The 26,357-nt window shown below is 40.6% G+C and overlaps 1 long non-coding RNA gene across 6 annotated transcripts in view; it reads right to left on the minus strand.

Moving 5' to 3' along the window:
• Positions 1-26,357, minus strand: part of LOC128928056 (uncharacterized) — a 119,074-nt gene that overhangs the window by 9,523 nt on the left and 83,194 nt on the right. The window contains exons 6-8 of one of the 6 annotated variants that reach the window (XR_013526194.1): positions 8,108-8,343; positions 7,844-7,924; positions 1,796-2,071 (exon numbers count right to left, since the gene is read on the minus strand). The exons of 4 other annotated variants lie outside the window; for them this stretch is intronic. This is a non-coding gene — a long non-coding RNA (uncharacterized LOC128928056). Of the gene's footprint in view, positions 1-1,795; positions 2,072-7,843; positions 7,925-8,107; positions 8,344-26,357 lie in introns of those variants that run through there. One more of the 6 variants, XR_013526200.1, reaches the window with a different exon arrangement.

Raw genomic sequence — 26,357 nt, forward strand, 5'->3', positions numbered from 1 at the left:
TCCCATGCTCTGGAATGAAATACTGTGATGTGACCTTGGTCAAGATGTTTTGCATTTCAAAAATATCCATGGGTGTTTACACTAAGGGGTTAAATCACTTTCAAGATTGTCACGGTGATAGAATGCGATGCCCAAAATACAGTTTCTGGCTCAGGTTAGGATTGAATAAATACATATTTTCTTCCTCACTTTGGATAGAACTGTTTTCGCGAAGTGAAGAGAACTCTAGCAAGTTTTAAAATTCCAAGTTGAATAGAGCGTTATTATTAACAAATGACATTCCTGGCCTCTCTCTCCCCTCGTTTGCTGACACTCTAATCATTTTATTGATTTGAGACTCCATTTGTGAGATGAGAATGCCCATGAGAAACAGCCCCATCACGATGCTGCATTCTCACAAAATAAAGACAACGTCCATTTACTCCTGAGGGAAGCCAGCTTACCTCCTCTTCATATGGACCATGAGTGTAAATGTGTATCTCTTTTATACCTCGTATAAAAACTAACTTCATGCATGAAATAATATAATTAGAATAGCTCTGGTGAGCGGGAAGTCCTAGTTTTAATCTTAGTTAGATAATTCTTATTTCTGACAATATGGAAAAATCCTTCTAATTTCACGAGCCTCTGTCTACTCGTCTGCAAAATGGGCATTAAATGGGTCAAAATATGTAAAAATTTATAACATAACTCCTACATAGTAGGAAGTTTATAAATGTACATTTTCTATCCTCTCCCCTGTAAGACCATAATTTAATTTTTTATAGCCACATAGATCCCGTAATGACTGGCAGGCAGCATGCCCTGCACAAAATACGCTCCTGAAGATGTTTGGGAAGATAAACTAAATTTAAAATATAGAGAGAGATAATACAAACGTTTTTAATGTGTCATGATTTTACATTATAAAAGACACAAGTGTAGGGCCTAAAATTAATTTCACATACTTTGAAGTCTGTGGATTATAACTAAGGATCTACAGCGCTTAAACTTTTTGTTGTTGTTGTCGGTTGGTTTGATTTTTTTTGTCAGCCAGTGTCACTCGAGGCCACAGAGTGTCAAGGAAAGAATAAACAATTTGTAGCCAAATTTGAATTTAAATATAGCATATTTCATTGACTCAAAGATACCATTAATTATAAGATGCACACATACGATTGTTACAAGATAGTACTGCCAAAACACTAAGGCATGATCGCAAATGCATTAACTGCACAATGAATACTTATTTCAGAGAGGTTAAAACGAAAGAAAACACGACCCAATGAAATGTTATTTAACTTATTTGATGCCGATTTTCTTCATCAGAAAAATAAGAATAACTAAGAGGATCTTGAAAGGATCACATGGAGAAAAGGTGTGACTGCTTACTTTAAATTCTAAAGCACTAAAAATATTGTGTATAGACCGCAATCTCACTTGATGAGAAATACAGTTTGGAGATTCTATTTCACTGTAAAATGACAACATACAATCATGATAGATCACCTGAATTTGTGTTACTTTGCTTTAGGAGTGGACTTCTTAAAGATTTTATTTTTTCTTAACCTGGTTTCTGATAATTATTTAAACACAATAGTAATTGTTTAATGATTATTCAGGAAAACTTTATATCCTACATAGTTTTCTCATTTAGAAAAAGTGACCTTAGATTTTTAAACAAATCCAAATAAAACAAATCAGAAAGCAAAACCTATGAAAAAAATTAAAATTACCCAGGTCAGGGAAAGAACTGATGATGTACATGGCTAACTATTCTTGAATTGTTTTTCTGTGAGTGTAGGATATTAGATACGAACATTGTTACAGAAATGGCAGCAGATCCATTTGACATCAAATCTTTGGACTGAAGATAGAAGCACTTTCTGGGCTTCCTGATTCTCTGTGTGCCAGGTGACATCCTAAAGAACTGCATGCCATATGAGTTAAATAGTTGAATGTTGCATATTCATTGTCTTGTGGGGTTTTGCCAATAATCCCCAATGTGACAAGCAAGGATGCCAAGAAGTAGTATGATTCAGCTTTGTGAGTCCCTCCTGTTTCTGATTTTGTAACTCCATTTCTGCTGCTCCTGGAAGAGATGGTCACCATTTGGTAAATTCGATTCTTTATTGGGGGTTCAGTGAACAAATGCAATGCAAATGGTTTACGATTTACAAAGGACACTCAATGCTGCAGAATGCCACAGTAAAGGCAATTAACAAAGTCATTGTGATATTTGAAGGGGATAATTTTTAATACTGAGGAGACAGCCAGGTGCTGTGCACATTCAACCTTGTGTTCCTGGATTCTTCCAGGTTTATCTTCCTAAAAAGGAAGATAATTCAAAGTACATTAACATGACATCTCCTCATCCTCAAGCCTTTAATTAGGGTGTTTTCTTTATCAAGAATATCTTCTTCCTCAGTGCTCTCATGTTAAATTCCTAAATATGCTTTAAATTTTAAACTCATTTTTTTCTTCCATAAAACCTTCCTATCTTCAAGCAATGTCTGTCCCATAAAGCATTCCACTGAACATGCCCCTGATACATCCGTAATAGCTCCTATTCTAGTTGCTCAGGGATTTAGAGATAAGTTTTCCTTATAGATGTAAATTGCTCTATTTTATTTATGGTTATAATCCCAGAGCTTATATACAGATTTATTCGATATTCATCGGCTAATTTTGATTCTCTTTTGCTCTTGGGATTAGAAAAGACGCCGTTAATGACCGTCATATAGCGATGCTTATTGTGGAACAAGTGATGCTGATGGGGTTGCTACCACCTCCCTGTTGCAACTAACTCCATGTCTCTATTCCTGTTAAAGAAAAAAAAAATAAAACAGCAGAATCCAAATAAGTGAGAATGATATTATAAAAGAGAGATGCTGACATCTGCAGACCTCACGCTTTGTTCTTAGTTACAATGCATGTAAAGGGTGCCTCAGTCTCCTTCGTGTTAGGTTGGGCAATGCTGTGGTTGAGAGCTGTTGCCATCAGCCCATGCTCAAAGAATTTCCCACATAAATTGTTTCCAACTTCCCCCACTCTCTCCTCATCAGAAAACACCCTCTCGTCTTCAGAAAATTCTGTGTCATCAATCCACGGCAGCATTTCTCAGCCTTGCCCCGCTGACGTCCTGAATCAGATCATCCTTGGTTTTGTGGGCTGCGTGTGCGTTGTAGAATGCTTAGCGGCTTCTTTGATTCCTACCCACTAGATACCAGTAAAAATCTCATGACAATCAAAAGTATCTCCGCACATTGCCTGATCTCCATGGGAGAGAAGAGATCACCCCAGATTCAGAGTGACTAGTCTGTAGAGACTCCTCTAGCTAAGCCTCCTAGACTTACATAACTGAGACTCTTAAAATAGGAGACATAAAAGAAGCCATAGAGACTCACTGGTGCAACCACATACTGCAGATAAGCCCATAGCAGCTAAGTGGGCTCCCCACATAGACTAACGGTGCAAGACTAACGTATCTAAAACATAAGTGTGACCATGTCCACCCAGTATTTAAATTTCCCCAGCTGCTCTTCCTAACTCACAAGAGAATATCATGAAGTCCCTTGCCTTGACACACGGTGTCTGGTGTCTTCGCTTGCCGTTCTACCTGTCCAGCCTCATAGCTTCCTTGGGTTACTTGCAGACAGTTGAATGTAGTGTGCTCTCTCACTCACTGGCGTGAGATGTTCCCGGCAAACTTCTCTGTCCCTGAAGGTCGTATTTTGACATTTCTCTGCATATTTGTCGGCTTCTCGCTGTAAGAATGTAAGATCCACAAGGGCAAATGTCCGTCACCCTTACTTCTCACTTCCTCACCAGCACTTCACTCCACAGAGCTGGGAGATAAATGACTGGAAGCCTTTGTATTTTGCTAATATTCGTCCACCTGGAATGCCCCTCTCCCCCGCATTTTATTCACTCTTAGAAACTCAGTCCAACATCATCAGAGAACACACAGAGACAAACATTCTCTTCTTTTATCAGAATGAACCCTGTGAGTTTCTCCTAAAGACTTTAAAGGCTGGGTCGTTCATCTGTCGATCAGCCAGATGTTCATTCTCAACACCATTGATTTCTAAGAGCAATGACCAAATGGCACCACACTTGTAACCTTACCATTGAGTGCCAGTGCTTGGCTCATACTAAATGTTTCATTAACAGTGGATATCTGTATCCCTTACTTTTTCCTTTTCTTTTTTGAGTACAACAAAAGTCCTGTCTCATCCTTCTGCGTTTATTTCATAGTGCATAGCACAATACCTGGCAATGAGTATACAATTAGTTAACACATCATGTCTGTTTCTCCTTTGTCGTGACTTAAAGGTTTTGTGGGAGTGTGAGGCCTGGAGTTTCGGCTAAGCATTCTCAGGAAGAGTATACTTGGTTTATTAGTTTCAGGGTGCTCGGCCACTATGACAAACACTGCCAGTGCTCCGCACAGATTCTCTTAAGTTTCTCTCACTGTTATTATTTGCCCTTCCCAGCTTCAGGGTGCTTCTGAATGCAAGGTCTGTACCTGCAACTCTGTTGAGGACTGCCCTTAGCTACCAGAGGGCCTTAGTACATTTGTGTTGCTGTAAAGGAATACCTGAGGATGGGTAATTTATAAATAAAAGAGATTTATTTGGCTAATAATTCTGCAGGTTATCCAAAAAGCACAGGGTCGCCATCTGCTTCTGGTGAGGTCCTCAGTGAGTTTCCAGTCATGGTGGAAGAGGAAGGGGGGCCTCCATGTGCAGAGACCACATGGTGAGAAAAGAAGAAGACAGAGAAAGGGGCAGCACAGGCTCTTCTAACAACCAGCTCTTATTCTAAAAACCAGCTCCTGTTCTAACAACCAGCTCCTGTGGTAACTGATAAGGACGAGAACTCAAAAAGCAAGAATTCAGTCAATGTTCCCAGAGGACATTAATCGATTCATGAGGCATCCATTCCCATGACCAAACACCTTCTATTAGGTCTCACCTCTAACATCAGGGAATAAATTCCAACATGAGATTTGGAAGGGTCAAACATTTAAATGATATCATGGGATTCCATTAACTACAGGTGCAGGGAATGGCATGTTTTTGGAGGGCCCCAGGCCCATACCCAACGCCTGTCCCCGAACATAGTGGGGCACAGAACCTCAGCTGCCTCACCTCAGGTTCAAACACTGGGAGCATATTGTACACCCACACTCCCTTCTGGGCTTGGCCGAAGCAACCCTCTGGGGACTTTCCCTAAAATTATACACTGGCCTTGTTTCTTTCCCTTTCCTGTCTTTTCCCTCTCAGTTCCTCATTTTTTTTTCCTTTGAAGCAATTTCTTTATAAATGGTTTACACACAAACTGTTATCTGACAGCAACCCCAGGACAACATCTTCCCCTCTACTAATCGTTAACCAGCAGGGGAGAGAGTGAAGAGCTTATCTGAATCACCGGAGGACATGACTGGCTACAGAATTTGTGAGGCTGTCTTAGTCCGGTCAGGCTGCTATAGCAAAACCCCGTGAACTGGGTGGATTATACATAAACAGCAGAAATGTACTTCTCATAGTTCTGGACTCAGGGAAAGGTCAAGGTGCCAGCTAATCCAATGTCCAAAGGTACCTTCTTGCTGCACCTCCTGTGAGGGCAAGGGAGCTCTCTGGAGCCTCTTTGCTAAGGGCTCTAATCCCATCCACGAGGACTCTGCCCTCATGATCCAACCACCTCCCAAAGGCCCCACCTCTTAATGCCACCATTTCGGGGGTTAGAATTTCAACATATGCATTTTGGGGACACATTCAGACCATAGCGGGGGCTGAGTGTGCCTGAAAATGCGGGTGTCTTGTTCTTGTTGTGAATTTCAAGATCAGCAACAGCAGAACACTGATCTAAGTGTGGTTTCCCTCTGGGCCTGGGTACTTGTGACTGCCCAGCTTGCCTGCCCATGAGGCCTGCCCCACCTAATAGCCTTTGTCAATCCCCCATATCCGCTACTCTTCCACAGCCACTAGCAACCATTAACACAGATGCACAGCCTTTGTATGGGTGCCCTTTCCCCACTCTAAACAGCATTCATTTCAAGTGTTGTCAGGATAAAAGTCGTTGTAAAAGTGGAAGACGTGAGGAAATTTAAAAATATCAATGGCTTCAGCAAAATGATCTGACACATGAGGGGTTTTGAGATTCATTGTGGCAAAATTCTGGACACAGTAGTCACTCAACAAATGGTCACCGATGGGCTAAGATTTCAAGTATTTGACCCTTTTAATTGGATTCCTTCATGCTTGGCACTATTAGAAGCACATGGGATTGAAACAGATGAAAGTTAGACAGGATCGAGGACCTCAGTAATCATAATCCAAAAACCCAATTTAGCAGATTGGAGATCAATATATTTTAATGATTTCCCTATGGTCATATATCTGAGATACAGTAACATGTAATTATGTGGCTCATTGTTTCTTAAAAGCCATAGGATATAAATTATAATTGTTTACGGGAATCATATTAATATAAACTTAAAATTACCAAAGGGACAGTGGAGCTGTGTTAAAAGACAAGTCTTCATGTGTACCGTTTATAGCCATACAGTAATGAATTACCACAATATTTAGCTGCTGAAAACAATACAATCTGGTCTGAAGAGAGAATCTGGACAAGCTGGGATGGAAGAAAAGAGAAATTGTATGTGGAATGGGTGAGCTGTATAGATAAAGAAACTCGGAGTTCGTGTGGAGAGCAAATCCCCCGCCTCAGTGAAGAACTAGACCTTAACTGTGGGCAACTTGGAATAAAGTGATTGCCTGTGAAAGTCATGTAGTTCATGGTATTACTTTCAGGAGGTAAATATCAGCTCTGTTCATGAGGAATTGAAGAAACAATGGAAATGCTGTGATTAAAGATGCCCTGAAATAAATTATTGACAAGGGCCGGGTGCAGTGGCTCATGCTTGTAATCCCAGCACTTTGGGTGGCTGGTCGGGAGACTGAGACCATCCTGGATAACAGAGTGAAACATCATCTCTACTAAAAATAAAAAGAAAAAATAGCCAGGTGTCATGGCACGCACCTGTGGTCCCAGCTACTCGGGAGACTGAGGCAGGAGAATTGCTTGAAGCCAGAAGCTGGAGGTTGCAGTGCACCGAGATCATCCACTGCACTCCAGCCTGGGCCACACGGTAAGACTCCATCTCAAAAAGAAAATTATTGGTAAGAGGAATGAAGGAATGAAGGTAGAAACTAAAGACACAGCAATGGATAGGAGAGGACCAGTGTGGGAGCTAACATGAAGGCAGAATGGATCAGAGTTGTTAGTGGGTTGACTAGAGGCTTGGCAGTAGCCAGGAAGAAAGAAGGGAAGTTAAAATGAATGGCAGGTGTTACAGCCATGAAATGAAATAGCATCTCAGCTCTCAGCAAGCAAGGCCCTTTCTCACAAAACCCCTTACAGATTCCCGTACTTCCTCTAAAGAATGTTTGCTTGCGATAAGTTGGTGATGAGTCGTTCCCAGGAAGTACAGCAAGAGCAAGAAGGACAAGCTAAGGCTTTTGAGCCAATCTTTTTGGTATTGATAGGAACACTGAATTCTGGTTTCAGGAGCCTAATCACTGGGGCTTCATTTACAGATCTGGGGCCAGGTTAGATCTATTAATGATCTAGACTAGAGCTGCCCTGTCAGAGGGGTAGTAGAAAAGACAAGTGCAGGGCATAGTGGTTACCTACAGCCGCATATCCAATTACCCCAAATCTTAGCAGCTTAAAACAACACCCAATGCTTGAGGGCCAAGAGTCAGGGAATGACTTAGCAGGTGCTGTGGCTCAGAGTCTTTCACAAGGCTGAGTTAAGCAGTCAGCAAGGGCTGCAGTCCCATAAAGGCTTTACCTGTGTGTCCAAGGAGCTAATTCACAGGGCTGGAGGCTGGAGGCTTCAGTTGATTGGCAGGTGAGTCTTTCCATAGGGCAACTGGCATCAATGAATCAAATCGTGAAAAAGAGAGGGAAAGAGAGAGACAGAGAGTGAGACAGAGTAGGAGAAACAGGCAGAAAGAGAAAGACAGAAGGTGAGAGAAAGAGAGAAGAGACAGAGAGAGAAAAGAAAGAGAGACAGACAATCAGTGAAGGAAGAGATGCAGAGACAAGCACATACCAGAGAGAGAGATCGAGCAGGAAGCTGATGAAGCTTTTATGACTTATCTCCAAAGTCAGACACAATCATTCCTTTTTATTTTGCTAGAAACAAGTCCATCCCACATTCAAGGAGAGGGAAATTAAGCTCTACCTCTTGAAACAAGAGAATCTCAAAATGTGTAAATATGTTTTTAAACCACCACAACGGGTGAACGAGGCTGCAAATGAAAAAGTGCCAGGAAGATGGAGAAAAATCTGGAAAGAGAAAAAGAAGAAAAATTAGGGTTGATAGATTCCCCGGCAAACAGAGGAGGGGAATGCAGGTCTCTCTGTACATAGCTCTGCTGCTGGATTGAGCTTAACACCTTATTACTCAAGAAAGACGTGGAGAGTTCAATGCCAACGTGTGTTTGTCAGGCATGCGCGCCATAACCAAGTGCCTCACCTGTCTGTACAATCGGGTGATGTTTCAGCTGACCCATTTTGAAACAAATGATTCCCCCTCCAAACTGTTACAGAACCATACTCCATTGTTATGCAATAAGAAAACGGCTTAGGTATTTCTTTCTCAAATCTCTTTAAATAGACAACGTTCAAAACAAACATGGCAACAGTGTGGGCCGCTGTAAACGCCTGCCGTTTTCCGGGCTACAGGGCTTGTGCATCCCCTTCAGTGCCCATCCTCCAACTTGCCCCTGCATGGCACTGCCACATCTGCAACTGCAGTGGCCTTTGGGCCAAGAACAACTGATGGACACGCAAAATACATGAGTGGATGACTAATAAACAATGAGGTGCAGCGTCTTGGCTCCCAGGTGAACTCCCATAACTCATTTAACTTCTTTGTCTTGGATGCTTGGCCAAGATGGCATGTTCTTTCTGTTTCCCCTTCTCTTCCAGGTGTAACAAAAGGTAATACATAAATAGCAGTTGTAAAGCATTTATAGCTAAAACATCTCAGCTGTTTGTTCTATTTATCAGTGACTAGAAAAATAGAAGTCACTCTAAGGTAGTGGACGAAGCCCTAGACTCTAGTCCAAAGGCATGGGTTAACAACTGGTTGGTGGCCACTTAAGTGAAAACTCTGGGAAGGCTGATCCTTGGGAGCGTGAGCTGTGTGCTGTTTTTGGTTGTCCATTGGTAGACCTCGATTGCCAGCTGCCATTCGTTAACAACTTCGCATTTACAGACCTTCTGGCAGCTGATGTATTTGTTTCAGTTTCACCCGGTTCTGTCTCGGTACTAAGCTGCGGAGGAGTTTCTCCCCACTGAAACCTCCAGGAATTATTCAATTATTTGTTTATTTATTTTGGCTCCCACATATTAATCTGACTCTTAGTTTGCCATATCTTCTGCCAAGAAACAAGATCAGACGCAACACTCCCTTGGGCTTTAGTCAAATGTGACTTTCCCTTGAATCCATCATGTGCCTTAGAAAGGAGACTTGGCACTTCTCTCTTTCATACCTTCAGGGGACTTCCCCACTCCTCAGCTTTCCTGTCAACTTGTTGCTCCCCGTGTTATGTTAGACTAAGGGGTGCTACTGTAAATAGGGTTCAGAGAGTTCTGTTCTATTATCCTGGCCATAGCCAGCTTATGTGGTCCCCCAGGACCCTCACTATGAAGCCACTGAAAAGCATGATGGAATATAAATGAAGCCCATATCTGACTAGTCTTCATTCCACAGAAGATCTTTAAAAAAAATAGGATGCATAGTGTTCAATTTGACTCCCGTGTCCTGAACACATTTGTCTTTAATACTGAAGGTTTCTTAGAATGTAAAAAAAAAAAAAAACATGTTTCAGCAAAGGGAGGCCAATTTTCAAAATCACTCATTTGGCAAATACAGCAGCTTTCTATCTGGAAAGCCCTGCTTCTGGTTCCTCACAGTTTACCTGACCCAAAAGCAGTGGTATCACGTTAAGAAAAGAAATGATCAGCTCTGCCAACAGGCTTGGGCTTTGCGTGCTGCCACAGTAACAGACACAGAGAGACACGGCGAGACCGGGCAAAGAGAGATGGTGAGACTGGGCAAAGAGAGACGGTGAGACTGGGCAAAGAGACACGGCGAGACTGGGCAAAGAGAGACGGTGAGACTGGGCAAAGGGACACGGTGAGACTGGGCTGCCCTTGCAGCTGAAATGCACGGCCATCCATGTAGAGCATGCGTGCCTGTTTGAAGAGCTACCAGGCACAAAATTTATGGCACCCTTGATTTTACAACTGCACCACCCTCACTATAAATACTTTCATGGGATCAGCCAGTTTATTTCTTGGCTAATAACCGACCCATTCAAGTAGAAATGTCTGAATAAAGCATTCTACTACTGCCAGATGCAGTATTTGATCAGAATGTAATCAACATATCTCATTTTACTAACACTAGGATAACTGACACGATGAATTTATTATTGTCGTATGGACTGAATTCTCCCTAAAAAAAAATTAAAAAGAAAACCAACTTGGAAGAAGACTAGCACTTTTAAAATTTGGGCTGACATTCAAAGTCCACAGGAATCTCTATAAATCTGCTTTCCAGCATTATAAAATCATGCGTCCTCAGCATATTCTTCTGTTCCTTGATGTGGAACTGCATGTGCTTACCAGAGCAGAATCAATGAGGGATAAAAATGCTACAAGGATATCTTGCTACAGCCATTCTCTCCTAAACCGTCAATTTACAAGAGATTGACTAATTAAATCATGGCTTGGGTCTTCCTTTCAGCAGGAAAATGCAGTAGCTAATCTGAGCTCATATACCAGTAACAGAAAGACATCTTCACATAGAACACATTATCTGGAGCCTCACGAAATATTCCTACTTGTTTGTACGTGATGCCTAAGGTGAGCATTGCCGTTTTCCAGCCTCATGTCAAACACGTGTTTAATGTAGAATAGCCCCTTAAGAAACTGTAGGGTTATTGTAGACCGAAGGGTGCTAATGGCTGCTTTTGGGTGGCACGGCCCTGTGTTGGTTTCCTGGGACTGTCATAACAAAATACTACAAACCGGGTGAATTAAAACCGCAGAAATTTTATTGCCTCATAGTTCTGGAGGTCAGATATCAAAGTGTCAGCAGGGCTGTGATTCCTCTGAAACCTAAAGACGAGAACCCTTCCTTCCATCCCCTCCCTCCGCTGTCGGGTGGCAATACTTGCTGTCGTTGGTTGACTGCGGTGTCACTCATCTCTGCCTCCATTGTCTATGCCATCTTCCCTCTGTACATCTGAGTTTATACATGCCGTGTTCCTCTATGCGTTTCCTCTTCTTAAAAGGACACCAGTTATATTGGATTAAGGGCCAATCCTACTCTATTGTGACCTCCTCTTAACTAATTATAATGACAATAACCCTATTTTCAAATATGATCACATTCTGAGGCACTGGTGGTTAGGACATCCACATATCTTTGTAAGGGAAACAATTCAATCCATAGAAGGCTACCTATGCCCCAGTTGGTTCTGCTTCCATTTGACAACTAGGATCATTCACAGATATGGTGTATACCAGTCAGATAAATACCTTTGTCAGTGGGTTGTCAGAAAAAAATGGCAAGCAAGTATGTCTGTATCTCATCCTATTGGCACTAATTATAGGCCAGGCTATAATCAACATATCTCATTTTACTAACACTATGATAACTTACATACATAATAAATTTCTCACTCTTGTATGAACTGAGTTCTCCCTAATTTTTTTTTCAACTTGGAAGAAGATTAGTACTTTTAAAATTGAGCTGGCATTCAAAGTTTACAGGAATCCCTATAAATTTTCTTTCCAGCATTATAAAATGATGTGTCCTCAGCATATTCTGCTGTTTCTTGATGTGGAATTGCATGTGCTTACCAGATCCCAAGCAACCAAGGACAATGTTACCCCTTCCCATTTACCCTGGGACTCTCCCAGGGAATCGTCAATGGGTTCCAGGTGGATACGGGAAGAGGTACCACTGACTAACCAGAAGAAACCCCACCTATTGTTGTTACCTTAGTGAATCATCATTCTCAGGGCATTTTGATCCAGTCTTGTCTTTGCACCCAGAATTGATTTATCTCCGAAGATGAATTGATGCTGACTCAATTCTTCAAGCCCAAACCATCATCTCAGTATGTTCATTTTTCATAGACAATCTGTGTCACAGGGTCTGGAATGTCCATTTCAGTGTGAATGTGAATTTATTTTATATAGGTTGAGTTACATGGGAAGGAGAGCCAGAAATTGTCTTAGTGCGACTGGAAACTAAGGGAGGGAAGACAGTTGGCAATTCAGTTACTATGTAATGAAAGTCTGGAACAGCCACCTTCTTAGATTTGTTTCATATAAAAATTGATAATGAAATAATGAGCATAATTGACATTTATTATAAAGTTACTGTGTGTTAAGCATTATACTAAGTGTTTTTTTGGACATTAACGTTTTCTAGGCTTCTCAATAATGGTATGAAGTAGATATTACTGTTCTTGTTTTACAGACGGACACAGACAGGTGAAGTACCTTCCTCAATCTTCACAGTCAATAAGAGGCAGCCCCACAATGAAAACTCTCATTAGCTGGTTTCCAAAAGCAAAACTATTTTTTTTTTTTCTTTTTGAGACAGAGTCTCACTGTCACTCAGGCTGCTCACTGCAACCTCTGCCTCCTGGCCCAACCGATTCTTCTGCCTGAGCCTACCAAGTAGCTGGGATTACAGGCACCCACCACCACATCCGGCTAATTTTTGTATTTTTAGTAGAAATGCGGTTTCACCATGTTGGCCCATGTAGTGTCAAACTCTTGACCTCACATGATCCATCTGCCTGTGCCTTCAAAAGTGCTAGGATTACAGGCATGAGCAACCTCACCCAGCCCCAGAAGCCAAACTCATAATCAGCCTGTTACTTTGTCTGCAGAAAGTCCCTTCCCTTGTCAGTGGTAGATCCACACTGCTGGCTGCTCCCCTTTGCCAGTCTCTACATTTCTATGCTGAATTCACCTTCCGTACTTGACAAATGCTAATTAGTTAATATCCATGATTGGTCCAAAGAGAAGTGTTATTACTCTTCTTTGTGGCTTGAAGGACATTTTCTCTTTCATGTTGGTGCTGTGAAGGGAAAGGAAATCTCAGAACCCCAAACTCACGAAGCCAAAGGGAGAAGTCAAGCTGTAAACTGGGTCAGGCAAACTGGCCTCTGACTTGGTTCCTAAATAACACGGCTACAAAGATAAAAAGCTACATACCTCCCCTGCACTTTGCCTGGAAGGAAATTCCTTGTGGTCCCCAAGATCTTTACCCTAACGCATTTCTACTAAAGTTTACCATGTTCACCATGGCAATGTAAACTGATAGCTTATCTTCATAGGTGCAGGGACATAGGACGGAACTCAGTCATCCCTCAGCTAACCTGAGACAAATGCATATCTGATTGCTTCCTCTGTTCTATTGTCTGTCTTACCTTTTTTAAAAAATATATCTACTTATTTATTTATTTTTCTATGTATTTTATTGCACTTTAGGTTCTGGGGTACATGTGAAGAACATGTAGGATTGTTGCATAGGTACATACATGGCAATGTGGTTTTCTGCCTCTATCCCCATCACCTATAGCTGGTATTTCTCCCCATGTCATCCCTCCCCAACTCCCTAAACCCCCACTGTCCTTCCTCTAGACCCCCACAACAGACCCGTGTGTGATGCTCCCCTCCCTGTGTCCATGTGTTCTTATTGTTCAACACATCTACCTTATCTTATATAAAATGCAGATTCCCTGAGCCAGACAAAGGCATGAATGACCACTTTTCCCATCAGCCCTCACATGAAAATTGTGTATTTCCCAAATACCCACCTTTTCCTCTTTAAATATTGAAGCCCTCAAAATCATCTTTGGAGAAAAGCATAGATTTGTCTTCCAGGCATGTATCTTTAACTTTGGAAAGAAAACCTCTTAAAATGAGTGTGACTTGCTTTGGTCATTTTCTGATTTACGGTGCATGACACAATAGATTTCTTCGCTCAATGATGGGTAGTAACAAGTGCCAAAGGAAAAATGAAATTAGCATTAGAGTCCATGGAGTGAAAAGGAAAGTCATGTTAGATAGGATGGTCATGGAGATGGTATCTGAAATTAAGCCTAAACTAAGTGGGAGGAGATGTGGAAACAGCTGGAGCAAAGCTCCTTAAGGTGCCCAAGGAACCAGAGTGAGGGTGTCACTCAGAGTGGGAAAGAATATTAATTAATTAATTATTGCGACAGAGTCTTGCTCTGTTGCCCAGGCTGTAGTGCAGTGGCAGGATCTCGGCTTACTTCAACCTCTGCCTCCTGAGTTCAGGCAATTCTCCTGCCTCAGCCTGCTGAGTAACTGGGACTACAGGTGCATGGCACCATGCCCAGCTAATTTTTGTATCTTTCCACCAAATATTTAAAGAAGAATTAACACCAACCCTTCACAAACTATTTCAAAAAATAGAAAAGGAGGAAAATCTTCTCATATTCTGAGGCAAGCGTTACCCTGAACCCAAGATTAGATCAAGGCATCACAATAAAAGAAAACTACAGATCAGTGTTTCTTAAAAGCATAGATGAATTGTGATAATCTTCAACGAAATATCATCAAACCAAATCTACCACAATATGTAAAGGATTAAATATCATGATTAATTGGTATTTAACACAGGAATGCAAGATTGGCTCAACAGTATCAAAGTTAAACAGTGTAATGTACTATATAATAGAATAAAAGAAAAATATCACATGATAATCTCAACTGATGCAGAAAGGAGTGACAACATTACCTTTTTTCACCAGAAAAAACATTCACAAGGAATTGAAGAAAACGTTCTCAATTTGATAAAGAATATCTTTTTAAAAACCTCACAGTTAACATCATACTTTATGGCAAAAGACTGATTTTCTCCTAAATTAAAAACAAGATGAGATTTCCACTATCACCACTTATATTACATATTGTACTGGAGGTTCCAGCTTGCGCAATTAGCAAGTAAAAGTCATACATACTGAAAAAGAATAAAATCCTTTTGTGCAGATGGTATAATCTTTAATATAAAACTTCCTAAAGAATCCACAAAAAATATTATAACTAATAAATGAATTCAAGGATGCAAAATACATGACAAATATAAATTATAGCTCTATACATTAACAAGGAACAGTTGAAACATGAAGCTAAGGAAAATATTTTATTTATAATAGCATAAAAAATCATTAACATCAAAATTACCGAGTAAAGTACAAGTCTTATGCATTGAAAACTACCAAAATAAATGCCTGAATTAAGGAATACCTAAACAAATAGAAAACTATCCCTTATTCATGGATTGGAGAACACAACATTGTTAAAATCCCGCACTTGACATGAGGATAAACATACAGATCAGTAGAATGGAACCTACAGTTTTTTGTTGTTGTTTTTTTCCCTGAGATGGAGTCTTGCTTTGACACACAGATTGGAGTGCAGTGGTAGGATCTTAGCTCTCTGCAACCTCTGTCTCCCAGGTTCAAGCGATTCTCCTGCTTCAGCCTCCTGAGTAGCTAGGGCTATAGGCAACCGCCACCACATCCAACTAATTTTTGTATTTTTGGTAGATACAGGGTTTCATCATGTTGGCCAGGTTTGTCTCAAACTCCTGATCTCAAGTGATCTGCCCACCTCGGCCCCGCAAATGCTGTGATTACAGGCATGAGCCACTGTGCCTGGCCTTGACTACAGATTTAATGGAACCCCTAGAAAAATTATAGCTGACTTTTTGTATAAATTAACAAACGAATCCTAGGATTCATATGAATATGCAAGAGACCCAGTATAGCCAAGGAGTCTGTAAGAGAATAAAGTGGAAGGACTCACATTTCCACAACTTAAACAATGTAATCCCGACCTGAGGATAAACATACAGATCAGTAGAACGGAACCGAGAATCCAGAAGGAAATCTTTCTATTTACGATGAATTCATTTTTAACAAGGCATCAGCAAAACTCAATGGGAAAAAAGGGTCCTGTTAAGGAACAATGCTAGAAAACTGAATACCCACATGCAGGTAGATTAAGTTGGATGTCTATTTCACACCACATAAAAAACTCCAAGTTGATCGTAGATTTAACTATAGAACTAAATCTGTAAAACTCACAGCAGGACACATAAGAGTAAAACTTGGTGATCCTGATTTAGGTAATAGTCACTTAAATATAATAGCAAAAGATCAAGTGATTAAACAAAACATAGATACGTTTATCTTTATCAAAATGAGAAACGTTTGTGCTTCAAAATACACCTTCAAAAAGTGAAAAGACAATTCACAAAATGTGAGGGAAAATATTTGTAATCCATGCATATGATATAGGATTGTATCCAGAACATATATATGTGTGTGTGTGTGTATATATATATACATATATATATATATATATTTCTTATGCAGAACATAGATTGCATTCAAAATATAGATTGTATCCAGAACACACACACACACACACACACACACACACACACACTTAAATTCTTACAACTGAACAATAAAATGAGAATCTATTTTTTAATAAAAAAAGGTTCTGAATACACATATTTTCACAGAGAAACAGATAATAAGTATGGCACAAAGGTGAAGAAGTTGGAACCCTCAAATATTGCTAATATAAGAACAGAATGGTAGTTATTTGGCAAAATACATAATCAGTTCCTCAAAATATTAAACAGAGTTACCATACTACTCAGTATTCCACTCCTAGTGGTATACCCAAGATAACTGAAAACATATGTTCATACGAACAGTTACACAAAGACAGTCACAGCAAAAGACAGTCACAGCAACATTATTCCTCATACCTCCCAAAGGAGAAGCAACCCAAATGTCAGTCAACTGATGAACAGGTAAATAAAAGGCTGTATATTCATAAAATGAAAACTCTTTATTTAGCCCTGGGAAGGAATGGAGTAATGATACATGCTTCCCTATGGATGAGCCTTGAAACATTATGTCAAGTGAAAGAATCAGAAACAAAATGATCACATGTTGTATGATTCCATTTATATTTTATATATCTAATATACATAAAATCTTCTTGTATTTATAGATAAAACAAATCAAAACAAAAAGTCTGTTAGAGGTTTCCTGGGGTGAGGCGGGAGGATGGAGAACAACTGCTCATGAGTGTCAGGTTTCTCTGGGGGGTGATGAAAATGTTTTGAAATTAAATAGGGGACAACTTTGCGAATACTATAATAAAAACATTGAATTTTTAACATAGAAAATAACAAATTATAGGGTATATAATTAATAAGTTAATGAAAAATGTTGGCAATACAAGAACACAGCCTTTTATTAGCTCACGATTCTGTGAGTATAACCATGATACGGCTGAGTTCTCTGCTTAGGGTCTCATAAGGCCAAATTCAAGGTGGTGTCAGGCTGTGCTCTGTCCTCTCCAACCTCTTCTATGCTAGTTTTCGTAGTTGGCAGAGTTCAGTTGCTCAGAAAGGAATAGCACTGTGGTCACTGTGTCTTTTCCTGCTGCCAACCAGAGGCCACTCTAAGTTCCTAAGGGCCACCCACATTCCCTGCCACTTGGTTCTCTTCATTTCAAAACCAGAAATGGGTAAAATCTTCCTCGTGAAAGCTCTTTTATGCTTTAAACCTCTTTATTTGGGATGAACCTGATTAGGTCAGTGCTGTGCAGGACAATCTCCCTTTAAAGCTGCCTGTGCTCTATAACCTGCCCTCTTCGTGGGAATGATATTCCATCCCATTTGCAGTCCCAGAGATTGTACCTGGTGCGTACACATGGGGGTGATTGCCTGAGTGGGCATCTTATCCTTCTGCCAATCACTAGCTGCTTACTTAAATCCCTCCTGGTTTTATGCTCATCCCACCCTGTTTTTCTCTTCAGCATTTCTCTGCATACACTCTTTAGCACAGTCACACAGTCTAGCAAGAAGCAGCAACTTTGGTAAGACGCTAATGGTGTCTTTAGACTAAAAACCAAAGGCCACCTACCCTCACTTAATGCGCTGAACATGCCTTTTCACATGTCAAAGGCTTCTAGGCATGCTCCCTATGACTGTTCTAGAACTCTTAGTCTTATTTTCTATATTTGGAAATGCAACCCTTAGAAGAATTATGTGTGTTTATGTGTATGTGATAGAGATAACACGTGTGTGGGTGAGAAAGATGAAGATGACTGACAGAAGCATTGCTTTATTGCTGCTATTGCTTCAAGCGATTCTGCTCGAAAATGGGAAATAACATGAAAATCAATAGAACATAATAAAAGGCATCACCGAAGTGAAGAAGGCTGCAGCACAGCAGGCGTATTTCCTGGAATGCTGGTAATTTCTTTCCCTGTTTTCTCTCTCTGCTCTCCACAATATGCCTAGCTTCTGAAAACCCAAGGGGCGGGGTGAGCCTTAATTGCAGCCACATGAAGCCTTGGAGGGCTTGGCTTATTGACATGGCCTCCCTGCAAGAAGCAGAGGCACCGGCCAAACGATTGTAATTGACCCAGACAGCAGTCACAGAACATTTTGGCTCTGCAAAGTGGTTTTATTCACCATTCATGATATAAGATAAAAACTGTGGGCCTATGACTTGTCTTCAAAGAAATGTTCTTACCTATTTGGCGAAAACATAGTTGGGTTAACTTTTCTCACCTACATAATATAAGGACATGAAATTCACCCTTGTTTTGTAAGTCGAATATAAGAGATACGCATTTTTTGAAATGTGCGTTTGCTTGCATAAGAATCTGATTTTAATAAATAACGTGATACTTTTATAGATTGTTTTTTTTTTTATTTTGCTATCTGCCAGTCAGAAGATTTTATTTGAGATACATTGTAAAAACCCTGAAACAACTCTTTGAGATGATTGAATCTGTGTTCTTTTACGGATCAGAAAAGTGCAGCTCTCTAGAGGGTGTCGCTGCTCGGACATGCTGAAGTTAGTTAAGTGAGCTGCGAGGTCTTCACTGCCCGCTTTTCACTTCCTGCAGCAGCACAGGACTCTGCTGTTCACCGAGACACTGACGCACTGCTTTCCCATGAACTTTAGTAAGACAGTGCTGCATTTTATCAAAGAAACGTTTTACAAACGTATTATTGCACATTCTTTGTCTAGTGGGAAAGGCATCTCTAACTAAAGGTACCTTGAATTGTTTTGTAATACAGAATACTAAGCACGTGAAATAAGCACATTCCTAACAAAACAATCCAACTGTGTATACTGCACTAGCAGTTGTACATTTTCTTTCTAAGGAACCGTTTCAGAATCTTTTCAGAACACGTTTTGACAAAAATGAGTGTAACTGATTATCCAATAATTGTGCCAATCTTCAGAGCTTTAACTAGGGTCATTAAACCAAATACCCAGGTGACAATTATCTCAGTTTTTTTAAAGGGTAGCTAGACTCATCCTCTGTAGCAATTGCTAAGAAGTCATCAAAGCTTGTTCTAAGATCTTTGATATATCACCCGTCTTTGAACTTTAAAACTGAGGAGACTAGCAATTGATCAAAGCTAGAAATAGGCGAAGGCAGGGTGTGCTGTGCCTAGGAATGAACACTACATTAGCACAAGTGATGGAGATGGTCCTGGTGCCACAAGGAAAGGGCGGGTGTCTATGGCGAAAAGAAACTGCAAGCTAATTCGTTCCTTCACTCCAGCATGGAAATAAGCTGCCAGCGCGTTCGGGAGCTAACTCATGCAGACACCTGCTTTCTTTCGACGTGGAGCACGAAGAGCTCTCAGGAGGTTCCTGGATTTCACTTGGGGTAGAGGCACCGGTGCCTGCATTGTCATAGAGATGTGGGTGGCTGCATTTTATTGGGAGGTATGCATTTCCCTTCAAAGATGTCTGCATTTCCATTAGGAGATGCTTACATTGCCAGATTTTAGAACAGCAAGAACGCCTGGTAGTTCTTACTGGCAAGGGGAGACTCCCAGGAAACCAGCTGCACCAAAGATGGTGGATCACCCATAGCAGGAACAAATGCACTATTCAATAACAGGAGAGCAGGAAGAAGACAGAGGGTCAGTTATGCCTTAAACCCGCAACAAGTGCTCTTAGGGTGAACCAGCCAGCATTTTGGAACCTGCACACAGAAGTCACTAATTGCATAGGACATTGCCCTTGCAGCCACTCCTTTAGAGGTATTATAGGTAATACCCAGAAAATGTAATGTGAGATGAAACCTAAGAGCATATCATACCCTGCTTTCCTCTGAAGGCTGCAGAGCCTGAAACAGACATAGACTGTGCAGTTGTGATCATTTTAAACAAATATGTGAGATGAAAATATTGATTTATACTAGCCTGGAATTTTTAATAACTAAAAATGAGTTTATTTTAATGTCTGAACTTGATCAAAAAGCTTCTAAAACTACCCATTCAGGACTATCAGAAACAAATAAAAAACAATGAACTATAAGGACACATGTACACGAATGTTCATTGCAGCACTGTTTACAATAGCAAAGACCTGGAATCAACCCAAATGCCCATTGATAATAGACTGGATTGGAAAAATGTGGCACATATACACCATGGAATATTATGTAGCAATCAGAAATGATGAGTTTGTGTTGTTTGTAGGGACATGGATGAATCTGGAGAACATCATCCTCAGCAAACTGACACAAGAACAGAAAATGAAACACCGCATATTCTCACTCATAGGCGGGTGATGAAAAATGAGAACACATGGACACAGAAAGGGGAGTACTAAACACTGGGGTCTATTGGGGGGAAAAGGGGAGGGCCAGTGGGAGGGGGAGGTGGGGAGGGATAGCCTGGGGAGAAATGCCAAATGTGGGTGAAGGGGAAAAGGAAAGCAAAGCACACTGCCATGTGCGTACCTACGCAACTGTCTTGCATGCTCTGCTCATGTACCCCAAAACCTATAATCCAATAAAAAATTAAAAAAAAAAACAAAAACAATGAATTATGTTTGAAAATGGCAATGAGAGAAAAATAACTTTCTTAACTTGCCTGTCGAGTTCAGTTCACTCAATGTGTCAGTTACAGATAGCCACGAAGGCACACACATGTATTTAAGTAGAGAATGCTGTAATATAAATAGTGTGTGAGGAATGTTGTCCTCTAGAATTGGGCTTTATTTAAAAAAGAGACATCATTCTTATCTACGTCTGTTGACAGTGTTTCTTCTCTTCGCCTTCCATTTCTATCCTCTCTACTCTTTCTTATTTCCCTAATCTATATTCAGTCCAGAATATTGAGTTTCTGCTATGTATTCAGCACTATATTATGGAATATACAGGAACACAAAAGCATCTGTCCACAGGAAATATGATGAGAGCTTGGCTCAAAATAACGATTACTTAATAAAAATAAAAGATGCAGTAATCTTCTTATTTTTTTTCAAAGGCTTTGCTTATAGAAGAATACCAAATCTTCAAAATACTTTTTAAAGTCATTTTACTGATGAAATACAGATGAGTGCATGGCTAATTGGCTTTATTATGCAAAAATCCTGGTCATTAAAGCAACAGCAAAATAAAAGGAAAGCAAATGCTTTGGTGAGTCTACGCTTCTTTAAAGGCAGTGATTACCTTTCTCACTACAAAAAAATTAACATCATTACAACTGTGTATGAGAAGTGTGTTCTAGGAGTTAAGGGCCGTAGGTTTTAATCTTAGCTCTGCTTTAGCTGTCTACTTGATCTGGGATAATTTTTTAACATCTTTGAGCCTACTTTCTCATCTGTGACCAGCAGCTCTAAATCTAAACATATTCTCTCAGATTTTCAGAGTTAGGAAAGCAGTTTAATTTCCTGTTTTGCAATCTACATATTTTAATGCTTATGTTGGGTCTTTTCCATGACAATTCCAGGAGGTAAGCAAATTCACTCATATCAAGTCTCCTACTGCATCTTTTCCAAAAGATAAACTGAATTTTAGGGTAACAGATGTTTGCTTATAATAGAAAGACAATGCTGTGAAATTAAGGCAGCTTGATACATTTGTTTCCAAGCAGGAGAATTTAAGACATTTTGAATACTGGTAAAGCGTCAGTGGTTCTGGCTGGACAAGATACAGCCTTTGTCCATTATATTTTTCTCTTTGGCATGAGATCACCATAGCAATGGTCATTTAGAGAAAGGTAAACTCAATAGAGGCTATATGAAGGATACCTACCACTGTTAAAAAATATGGCTATTTTTAATGAGGCATGATCTTTTCACTTGAAGTTGCATTTTTACCAGCAGGGAAACTTTTTTCAGATCGTTATTCTCTGGGTTCTGCAGGTTAGCTAGCTAAACTCAAATGTGATTGGCATGCAGAGTCCCTTAAAACTGTCAGGCCACCTTGCAATTAGGCATAATGCCACTCTAACAGATGGCGTGAATGATGCCAGCCAGCCAATACGTATCAGCATTGAACATTCAGAGAGAATTTCCTCTTTCAGAATGTCAGAATGTGGGCCTATGGCAGCAATGCAGCATTTCACATAAAACACACATTTTAGACAGAATAATACTGCTTTTATATAGGGCTAGATATAGAACCAGAGAATCATAGACTCAGTCTCTCAGGGTTAAAAGGCAGTTTAAAGCCAATGAATTTTAACCCCCACATGATGCTTCATCCATTCATTTATTTATTCAACAGATATTAAATATCCATAATGAGTTAGGTACTGTCTAATCATCTGCCCGACCACTGGGCCATGACATCACCCAGCCTAGCCTTGACTCACTATTGTTACACTCAGTATCCAAATTATCCTCCACAGAATAACTGAAATACTGACCACACCCTACAGCATCCACACCAAAGTCTATGGCTCCCCTTGTAGTTGGTTCTAAGATATCAGACAATAAATGCTTTACGTGGAGTTGCAAAATTCTTTGATGCTTTTGCTTGAAATACGAATGTGACTCATTATTTGATGTTATTATCGTCTAACTGAAATTAACGTTTATGAAACTCAGCAGACTTTGCAATTCTCAGAGAGACAACGAAAATCCTGTAGTTTTGAAAATGTCCTCACTGTGACCTTGTATGGTGACATGACATAAGCAGCAGCAGTTTCTGCATCGGATGTGGTTTAGGTAAAAGAACATAAATGTTCTAGCTGAGTGGAGCTATCTAGTTTTTCTTGGGCTCCATATGCTGCAAAGTGGAGAATTGACGGTAGGGGAGATATGAGTATGTGGATAGGGCAAAGCAGAGATATGGAGATGTGTAATTCACATCTATTCCTTTCTGTGGCAAACATATTTCATAAGCGTTGTGAACAAACCAAGCACCATAGGACATAACTAACTACGAAATGTGGAGAGCTCATATTCTAATAGGCAAATAGTTCATATTGCTATTGGACAGTCGTCTGAGCAAGTTGCTTCACTGTGGTGAATCAACTAACCTTATGTTTAAATGTAGGTATGTCTGTCTATGTCTGAAAAATGGTGCATCTCTGTGTAGAAAAGTCCCTGAAAGAAAACTCCCTAAAACAAACAAACAAACAAAATGGTTGAACCTAAACCTACAGTATGTCTTAAGCCATTTGGACTGCTATAACAAAATAAAAATACCACGTGTTTTCACTTATAAGTGGGAGCTGAATGATGAGAACACATGGACACCTTGGGGGAAACAACACATACAGGGCACTGCCAGAGGGTGCAGGGTGGGAAGAGGGAGAGCATCAGGAAGAATAGTTAAGGGATGCTGGGCTTAATACTTCAGCTACGAGATGATCTGATCGTGTAGCAAAACACCATGGGACACTTTTACCTATGTAACAAACCTGTGCATTCCACACATGTACTCTTGATCTTAAAATAAAAGTTTTGGGGAAAAAAAACTCTGGGCAATTTATAAAAAACTGAAGTTTATTGCTCACAGTTCTGGAGGCCAGAAAGTCCAAGATCAAGGTGCTGGCAGGTCCAGTGTCTGGTGAGGACCTGTTCCTCACAGATGGTGCCTTCTATGTGTTCCCACATCGAGAAAAAGCAAGAGGGCTTTTTCAGCACTCAACTTTAAGGACACAACTTTCAATTATGATGGTTGAGCCCTAATGATCTAATCACCTTCTAAAAACCCCACCTCCCAATAGCACCACATTGGGTATTCAGTTCCAACAAGAGTCACGGAGGGACACCAACCCTGAGACCACAGCAGGGACCATGAGCCAAGGCTATGGAACAGAACTGAACGGAATGGATCAAAGGAACCATTGTGTGGAAGAGCGGCCCTCAACGGAAGTTATTTCAGAACCACCAAGGATTCCTTCCTAATACGCACACTTAGATTTGGCCGCCACCTCCTGCACCTTTCTGTGGAATTGCTACAGAATGTATTAGACTACTGGAAGAGAGAAAGAGGGAATTGAGCCATATTCTCCAAGGCACCCTGATGGCCCCAACGCTATACATGCCTTTTTCTCCCCTGCCTACTCTCTCCACATAAAGCAAGGGTAAGAACCATCGAAGCAAGCACGGGTCTTCTTCTCGGTTGCGCTAGAGTGCAGACCCCATGGGTAATGCTTGATCTCCTGGAGAGGTTGAATCTTTGAGATCTGAATGACATTGTGCCTGTGGTTTTGTATGTAGGAAATGGTCTCCTACAGAAAACACCGGGTATGGCAGTTTTGGCATGAGTGAGGTGGACATCAACAGTGGTGATCATTCAACCACGGGCTGTTGATAGGAGTGCCTTCTCCTTTATTGTGACCATACAGGCTACTTTTGGCATTCAATGGTGTTATGCATTAAACTGTGTTCCCTAAAAATTCATACGTTGAAGTCCTAAACCCCACACCTTATTTGTGACATCGTTTGAAAAGAGGGTTATTGCCGATGTAGCCAGTTAAGATGAGGTCATGCTTGGGTAAAGTGGGTCCCTGGTCTAACCCTTACAAACGTGGAACATGTGGAGACAGACAGATAGACATATATCTAGAAGCCAAGGACCACGAAGATGGCCAGCAAAACAACAGACGCTGAGAGGTTCCTGGGACAGATTCTTCCTCAGAGCCCCCAGCAGGAACCATACCTGCCAACACTTTGATCTCAAACTTCCAGCCTCCACACTTCTGAGAACACAAGTTTCTGTTGCTTAAGCCCCCAGTTTGTGGTTCTTTGTTACAGCATCTCAAGCAAACTAACATAGATGGCAAGGGAGGCGTTTCCGTCATCAACCAACTAGAACCAGAGGCATATGGCAGATGCTCTACGCAAACCAAGGAAATTGCTTCCAATGTGCCAGAGGGCTTCTGATGGGATGGGAGAGACTGTGGATTTTCCAGCACGAATGTAGACAGAGCCAGCAAGAAGTATATTAATGGTAATGTTGAATCCTAGTTTTACCAACTGGTTTATATAATCTTGACTTGAAGACATTTATGTTCATCTGCTCTGTAATCACCTTAGATTTCTCTCAGACCGTTTCCAAAGCTCATGAAATCTGTCAATGCTAACAGTCTTCTTATCTGACCCTTCTCCAGTCTTGCTGCTCCCACCTTTTGGAGAATGTTACTCCTTCCTGTCTTGACCAGTGAAATTATCTCTTGTTCTCTCTGAAGTCAACCTCCCACCTTCTCTCATTTGCCCTTCCAAATGCAATTGCTAAAATAGATGTTGGTTGATCAAGCTTGCTAAACAATACAGGAAAGTCCCAAATCTTTAGTCTGTATCTGAGACTGCTGGGATCTCTTTTCTCTCTGGAATATAAAATGGTTAAGAGCACAAGCTGTCTGAGATGAACTTCCATTTCTACACTTTCTAGCTCTGTAACCTTGAGCTCTTTATGTAACCATGAGCACTGGTTCCATCATTAAAATATCAAATAGCGACAGTGCCTTTTTTTAGGTTTGACGGGCAAAGTGAGTTTACAATTTTACTATAGAAGAGCGTAACTTAACACACAACTGCTTAATAGATGTAGTTTATAATCATCTCATGTTTAAAATCTTTTCACTCCCTCTCTTCTAGCCACTCCAAAATGCTTATATTCCCAGAATGAGCCAACCTGTATGGTTCCTCAGACCTACAGTGTGTGCTTCCCTGGCCCTTATTTGCCTTGAAAACAAACATTGACTTCTCCTTAGAAATTGTCTCGATTACATCTTTGTGATGAATGTTCTCCTGAGCCCTGCAGATGGAATTGACCATGTCCTGGCTGTGCCCAGTGGGTTTATTTCTACAGACTTCTTTCTTGGCACTGAAAATTGACCACCAGAGGGGTTGGTTTATGTTAATCTCCTTTAGGGACCAAGTCTCTGAGTTTGACCAGCTTTAGAAGGTTCTCATACATACTTATTTTTA

Source organism: Callithrix jacchus, chromosome 14 (genome assembly GCF_049354715.1).
Source record: "Callithrix jacchus isolate 240 chromosome 14, calJac240_pri, whole genome shotgun sequence".
Lineage (NCBI taxonomy): Eukaryota > Metazoa > Chordata > Mammalia > Primates > Cebidae > Callithrix > Callithrix jacchus.